The 8,587-nt window shown below is 34.2% G+C and overlaps 1 pseudogene; it reads left to right on the forward strand.

The window, feature by feature from the left end:
* Window positions 1–7,306: 7,306 nt before the first annotated feature.
* On the forward strand, window positions 7,307–8,249 carry LOC118574671 (annotated as a pseudogene).
* Window positions 8,250–8,587: the final 338 nt, after the last annotated feature.

The raw sequence follows: 8,587 nt of genomic DNA on the forward strand, positions 1-8,587 counted from the left end.
TGAGAAGGGAGGATGGTGTGGGAAACTGGCACACCTAATTAAACTCGGGATCTTACTAACTTTCTCATGATTCCTTTTAACAGCTCCTTTTTCTCAGAGGATTAAGACCAAACCACATTTTATGAGGAGTGCCTTCCATAATGTGAGGAGTGCATTTTGATTTTCTGATTATACAGAAGGAAAGGGGGGAAATGTTAAGCAATGAGGTAGAATCTATTGGCTCTTCAAGTACATAATCTCTAAGGCATCTGAGTTCTCAGGAATGGAAATACCAAGGACTGAAGAAGGCTAATTAATACATTGTGGATACATCTTAGTTTCATATGTTTTCACTCTAAAAAATGGTCAAAGTTTGCAAGAGATAATTTTAGACATAGTGATTTGGAGCACAAAGTGTTATGAAGACTTAGAATAAACATATAATAGAGTTCAAAGTACCAAGTTAGATCAGTTATTATGCTTAATGATATTGCTGTCAAGAAAAAGACTACATATAATTTATTTGCAGCAAATTTGAACTGTCTCAAATTTAAGATATGAGCCCAGTTTAATGATTTTTTTCATGATGACTAACATTTTCTTTTTTTTTTTTTGTCTCTTTCCTGTGAGGAACATAATAAACAAACTGTTATGTTTAGTACATATAAATTAGATTAATTTTTGTAATGTTACTGGAAATACTACTTTCTCTAATGTGTCTGAACAGAAATCCATATCTTTTAACAAATTTACATAATCATAATGAAAATGAAGTTTCCAGACATGGTACTGATATGACAGTAGTTGACTAAATATCTCTTTAGATAAGATGTATCAACTCTTTTATTTCCTTTGTTAAGGGAAAAAAAAACAAAGCACACAACAAAACATTCAAGATAGCTTTTATTCAGAACTACTACAATAGGAAAAATTACTCCAGTACCCAATTTATTATAATTACAAAGCCCAAAATATCAATTATGAATATAAAATGGATAAATAGGATTTCATGACCAAATGGCAGGTTAGGGAGATTAATAGATTAAAATTACTGAAAGACAATATCATGAGTAGGAGAATTATATGACAATTTACTTTCTATGACTAGACTTAGCAAAGATACACAAAGAAGCCAAGGTGAAGGCCTGACAAAGAGAAAGCTTGGAGGGCATTCTCTAAGTTTTGGGTAAAGAGACAGAGCTTAATATTTCTTACCAATTTTGTCTTATCAGAGATTCTCTTTATAATCCTACACCAGGCTCAAGTTTTATTGACTTCAAACTTAAGTCATTCTGAACTATAGTGGCAAACAGTTCTAAGTCTATTTTCAATAAAGACATATCAGAGAGGGTCGTTAAATACTCTTGTTGTTTTTAAAACATGTTAATTTATTCCTTCATTGAACTATCCCATCTCTACCAACAATCAGAAAAACTTGAATGTTTAAACAAAAATCACCTATTTTACTTAATTTTTTATTTATGTAAGTCAACACAGTGGGTTTACACTTGCAAAATCAAAGCCAATCCAAAAAAATGATGTATTTTTATTACCTGTAGGTAGCACAGCACAGCTCTCAAGTCATTCTTTCTTCCAACAGTGAGAAGATGTAGCATTTGTTAAGGAGGCCTACAAATATTCACATGGAAGAGACACTTTAGCAAGGAAATTGTCACACGAATCTTAAAAGGTCTTATAATAAAAATCCCAGAGCTAGATATTGGAGTGAAAGCTGAAAGATCAAAGAAGCAGAACAGCCAGCCACTAGCTCAAGATAGTGAGTTCCTATTTCCTCACACCTTACATACCTTTCTGTGTCCTGCCATATTACTTCCTGGGATTAAAGGTGTGTGTCACCACTGCCAGGTTCTGTTTCTCTCATGTAGCACAGTGTGGCCTTGAACTCACAGATATCCAGATGGATCTCTGCCTCCCAAGTGATAGCATTAAAAGTGTGTGCCACTATTGCTTGACCTCTGTGTCTAATTTAGTGGCTGTCTCTGTCCTCTGATTCCCAGGTAAGCTTTATTGGGTACACAATATATCACCACAGTAAACATCTGTGCATGTGCTAAATTTAAAACACATACCTTTGAGCATATGCAGTTAGGGCCATAATTCAAGAATAAAAGACAAAAGAAAGAGTTTCCTTCACGCATGTTGGCACAATGTTGTAAATTTGGTGGCAGATGCTCAACAGGAATGGGGATTTGCCAGCTACCTCTCACTTCCATCATCAGTTAGGAACAACTATTGTGCACTAACAGAGAGAAAGTAAAGCTGAGTCACTCAGACTTTTGTAAAGATTAACCCTTTTCCCAGTCCTTTGCCCTAGCAGTTTCAGCTCACTTTTTCTCCTTATAATAAGAAACAATCCCCCCAAAAAAATTATTTATGAACAAGAAAAAATATCCAGGGAGAGAGTTAAAACAGCTCTTTCTCAGGTCTCCTGTACTTTTATGGTTAATAATACTTCTGTAACTTACTTGGGCAAGGGAGTCCCTAATTAATAATCTTAATTCATAACCTGGAAGCTAGAGAACTGGCTCAGTGGGTAAGAGTGTTTGCTTCACAAGCATGAGGAACCATATCCCTGTCCCCTCATAAAAAGCTGAGTGTGAGAGATGGAAGCAGTAAGACATTGAGATTTCGTTGGCTGTCATCCTCAATTCACTTTCAGTGAGAGTCACTGTTTCAAGGAAATAAGGGAAACAGGGATAGTGCAGGATGCTCAGTGTTGTAGCTAGAGGTTTTCCTGGTCTCACCTGACACCAATGTTCCATAGCAAGACCTAAGTAAACACACAGAGGCTCATACATGGCCATGGCCTATGGCTCAAGCTGCTTGCTAGGTAGCTCTTATATCATACATTAACACATTTCTATTAATTTATAAGTTGACATGAGGCCATGGCTTAATGATCTGCTGGCATGCTGTTCCTTTGGTGGCAGCTGGCATCTGCTTTTTCCTTTTCTTTGTCTTCCTGTCTATAAGTTTGGATTTTCTGCCTGTCTTTATGCTGCCTTGCCATAGGCCAAATGGCTGTGTTTATCAACAAATCAGACAACATATTTTTACAGCATACAGAAAGATATTCCTCCATCAGACTTCTGTATGTATGCATGGGTGAATGAACAGATGTTATTGGACATACACCACACACACCATACTAACCTACAGTGTACATACATACACTCACACATGTGTGTGTCTTGCAAACCTCTTGCTAACAGAGAGCTACCGAGGAATGAAACAAACTTCCTGTAATATGGAGGTCTTGGAGAGAAATAAGAATGCTTTTAATGTAAATTTATAGAGGTCTCTGCAAAGTTGAAAGTGGCATGTAGATATTTCAGTGCCCCAAAAAGAGACAGACAAGAAAATGTGCTTTACAAGTAAGAAATTGAATGATTCACTGCTACAGTAATAACACTTCCTTGGATGATATTTAAAATGTGTAGGAGGAGTATTTCTTTGAATTCTATGAATATTTAAACTCTCAAGGAAGAGCTACTAAATTTTTTGCCATATAAGTATTCTACAGACCACTATAGGCCTAGTAGGAAAGCAGAAACCTTCTCACAAGTTGCTATACCAAAACCATTTATGTTCCTTTCCTCAAAACCCAAGCACTGAGGCTTGTGTCTTCTAAATGCTCATCTTGTATTCTTCCTTAATACAATATGGTAATACTCCATCAGCACTTTATCCAAAGTTTCTCTTTTCTCCATCACTCGTGATAATGACTATGTTTACAACAAGCAGATGGTGTTTTGTGTCATATGTATGCAAGAATGATAATAGACCTGGAACTAGATCTCAGTTCACCAGTACTTTGCTTTCAAGTAAAAAGAGCAGTTGTGAAGTTTCCTTCTTCAGACAATTTTCAATGCTTTAAGGACACTGCCTGCCCCATACCCATCAGAAACATGTTTTAAGTCTTCTCCATTTGTGATTAACATTTGTTCTCTAGTTAATGTACTTAAGATAATTGATTAAAATATGGCATAATGAAAACTTAATAAATGATGGCTGTCATTTTTATTATTCATACCCAGAGACATTCATTGATGATGTACATTTTTTTGCTCCATAGTAAATGGTAATATTCTACATGAACTTTGTTAAAAATAGAAGAATATATTGAAAACATATTGCATAATTCACTTTTGGCTATATAATTTGTGTCAGAAGTTCTCAGACTCATTCCTTGTTACAATTTTATAAAGGCAAAAGAGTGAGTAATAGTTTCCTACAAGCTCTTGCTCTCTATAATTATACTGTGTTTTATTTTTCTACATAAAGTTCCTTATTAACATGCTAATTTTGTGCCTTCTTAAAAGGAAGTCACATTATTTCATGGATTGATTAGAGCTGTGCTTTTGGCAATTCACCACTAACAGAGTGAGTAGTTGAAAAGAGTTCTTGTACCTATAATAAGTATTCTAGCTTTTTTTATTTACAGGAGGGGTATTTTAAGTCCTAAATTTCTGTAAGCTTGATTTATTATATTGCTTTGTTTTTCCTTATATTTTCACATAGTATGTTAGACTAAAGAATGTAGAAACTCAAATATAATGAAGTTGACTGAGAGACAGTAACCTCCTACACTCTGATTTATGAAAACATCCTAGCTAAAATTAAAGAGCTACAAATTATTCACACCACAGACTCAATTAATAGTAATAGCTTAATTGAGTAATAACTATATAAATTATAAATAAAAACATAAATATTAAAGTCATATAATATGTCTATTTTGTTCCCAGTTATAATTTCAGTGATAGGAATTCATCTGTATTTTATATACCTTATAGTTATCTATTATATTATGAACATGTACAAAAGGAATTTCTGTACTTCTCTAGAATGGCACTCTGTCTTATGTATATTCCACTTGTTGGTTCATACACTAGTAAAAAATGGTAAAGCAATAGTTGTAAGGGTGATATTTATAATAGTAATATTGGTTAATACTTATAGAAAAGTTTCTATTTAGTAAACAATAACATTGTGCCTTTATGGAGGATTAACTTACTTTAACTGGTAAGGAAATTGAAGTACGTAAGGGCAAATAATTCTGTAAAGTACTGTCATTTCAATTAGAAGTTGAAAGCTATAGAGTGATGGGGACACATGCTTTTAATCCCAGCACTCAAGAAGCAGGGGCAGGTCGATCTCTGTGAGTTGGAAGCCAGCCTGGTCTACTGGTTTACAGAATGAGTTCCAGGACAGCCAGGACCACACAAAGAAATCCTTTCTCTAAAATATAAAAAACCCAAAACAAACAAAGAAGTCAAAAGCTAATGGAGAATATGTCAATATGATGAAATACAAGTATAAACAGGAAGCTTTGTGAGATCTGTTGTGTTCAGTCATGTTACATGTAAATGTATATAAAATGACAAATTTTTCTTGAAACATTATTCTTCAAAGTTCTATAAGAACACAATATTTTTCTTTGTGTAATGTACATAAAAGATTGCCTTGAACAAAATCCATTTTACTTTGTCACTTTGGCAAAAAAAATTACTTTTGGCAATTTAAAATGTCTTCTGTTTATTATTTTGTAAATAATCTGTAAAATATCAAGTGCCATGATCATGGATGTACATCAGAATTAATGCTTAACTGAAGGCCTGTTTTAGCAAACAAACAAACAAACAAAATCAAAGACAAAAACAAAAGGATGATGTAATGATAAATATTAATAGTCTAAAATATATTTTAAAGTCTTCTCTCTTATATTTACTTTTAATTTTGTACATGCATAAAATAAGTTTTCATCAAGTCAACCTCTCCATTCTCCTTTCCAATTTCTTCCTAAACTCATTATCTGTCCACTACCTTTTTCCAACCACTGTTCAAAAGATTTGAAATTCTCTACAGAACATTATTTTCCTTTTGGCAGGTAGGTATAACATTCATTTTAAATCAGAATTTATCTCAAATATATACTATAAAAGAGGTGCATTATATATAGTAATGAATTTCATAAAAGCAATAACCCAGGGTGTTTAATGTCACAATGACATATAATTACTCAGAAAGAAGAAGTTTCAACTAATGGTTATAGATAAAGTATATGGACATTGTCTTATAAAAATTAAACTGCTTAAGTTCTTCTGTCTTGATTTAGTTTGATTTTAACCACTAAATAACTTAAATTGTAAAATTTTAAAATGCCTGCCAATACATGGAAATCATAATGTTACCATAGAAATAACACAGTATTTTCTATAACATTTTATGAATACTGTTAAGTGTAGATGGTATGAGATAAGGGTTCTAAAAGTTTTAGTTACAATATAGGGTACTTCAAACAAAACATATGTCTGAAATGATGAATAAAATGAAATAAAATTCAAAATAGTCACAATTTAGAGAATAAAATATAAAGTGAAGTATTAATCATGGAAAAATCTTGTAAACAACTATTTTGTTGAGTTTAAAATAAGAGAAAATATAAGTTTTCTATTTGCCCAATTAAACAAAATGTTTCTATGGCTTTTCACCCAAAATTCTTCTTAGAAGTTTTAAGTTAAAGACAATTCTCAAGTTATTTTTTAAAAAGAATCATATTGCTGCTGTCTATTTCAGAAACACATGTTCAAAGGGCATATCATCATATGCTAGCAACCATTGGTATCAAAAGTATTTATTGATTTCACAATGAGATAATTAGGAAATGTCATGGGCAGGAACTGTTTAATTTTGCTTTACTTATCAAATAAATGAGAAATTTTTGACATTTCTTATAATTTTTATATTTTTCATTTTTCTGAGAATTTTTCAACTGCAGAAATAAAAATACAAAGCTTCTGGAATTTTGTTGCATGTACCTTTATTTTTTGCATACATTGATGTTTGATTTAAAATGGTCATATTGGCATAGTTATGGCCAGGTTGTATAGTATGTAGCAGTCACAGCCTTCTCAAGTTCTACAACAATGTTAATATGCCCACCCTGAGCTTGGGCAACTGCAAGTCCTCTCTTGGTCAGTTGACTGAGGCTTTGAAGGCTGCTGTTTACATTGAGTACTGTCACATTGTCTGCACCCAGGTATACCAGAATGAGAAGGAAGTAGGCGTTGCTCTCCAAGAGAAGCTCAAAGAGCAGCACCTTTATCATTAACCATTTATAACCCATGGTATACATTCTACATCAAGAGTATATTGAAAGGGGATTTACTAGAGCATGCTTAGTGACCTGAAGATGGACTACCTGGGCCTCTGCCATATTCACTGCTCAACAGCTTTCAAGCTTAGACCTGACTATTTATTATTGGGTGCATCAGTGACACTGATTGTGGTGGTTTGAAAGAAAATGGCTGCCAATGAGAGTGGTACTATTATGAGATGTGACTTTGTTGGAGTGAGTGTGGCCTTGTTGGAGGAAGTGTGTCACTATGGTGGTGGGCTTTGAGGTCTCTTTTGCTCAAGCTTCCCTCAGTGTGACATGGATTCCACTTCCTTTTGCTTTCTGACCAAATGTAGCTAGCACAACATATCTACCTACATACTGTCTTGCCCCTTGCTATGATGAAAATGGACTAAACCTCCTTAATTGTAAGCCACCACTTCAATTAAATGTTTTCCTTTATAAGAATTGTCATGATAATGGTGTCTCTTTACAGCAATAGAAATCCTAACTAAGAGACCTATTTTATGGACACTTGGATGGTCATGGAACAGTTAGTGGATGATGGTCTGCTCAAAGCAGTTCATTTCTGACTTCAACTGAGAGGATCATAAATAAACCCAGCTTAAAATATAAGCCACAGTTAACCAGATGAAGTGCCACCCATACCTAACACAGGAGAAGTTGAACAAGCACTGCCATTCCTAAAGTGTCATGGTGTTTGCTTACAGTCCATTTGGTTCTCTGATAATTCCTGGGCCAAGCCTGAGGATCTTGCTATTCTGGAATATCCCAGGATCAAGGTGATGTAACCAAATAACAATAAAAATACAGACCATGTGCTAATCAAGTTTATCATACTTGGGAGGTTGGTGGAGACCGCAAATCTTTGACATCAGAACACATTTCTGAAAACTTTAGGATTTTTGACATCAAGCCAAAACACGGGGACATGATCACCTTACTCAACTACAACAAGAGTTGGAGGGTCTGTGCATCAATGAGCTATGCCAAATACATGCATTATATCTTCCATGCAAATGTTTCAATCTGTGGACGTTTGCTTTTCCTCAAGGAACTTGCCCATCTTCTTTTTGCCTTCTTATTAGTCTTTGCAGGTATATTGTAGCTTGTCTGTGGGCATGACAGTAGATTAGTTATTTCTTTCAGGTTTTTTTTTTTTTTTTGTCTTTTTTTCTTACCCATGTGGGGATATTTAACCTGAGTACACTTTGCTAACCAAAGAAAAGCAAAATATATAGTCAAAAGAGTATAACAGTTGAGTTTTACATATTTGGAACTGCAATTTTGTAGTGGGCTAAAGGGTTTGTGCATACAGATAAGCACTGGAGAAGCCAGGAAAACTAAACACTCTGCTTATCTCTTCAATGGAATGAGGTGCATAGCTGCTCTTCCTGGAATGCCAGGAATGATGCAGTTGCAGCTGAAGTTTTCTATGGTCCTGCC

The sequence above is a fragment of the Onychomys torridus genome, chromosome X (assembly GCF_903995425.1).
Source record: "Onychomys torridus chromosome X, mOncTor1.1, whole genome shotgun sequence".
NCBI classification, from domain to species: domain Eukaryota; kingdom Metazoa; phylum Chordata; class Mammalia; order Rodentia; family Cricetidae; genus Onychomys; species Onychomys torridus.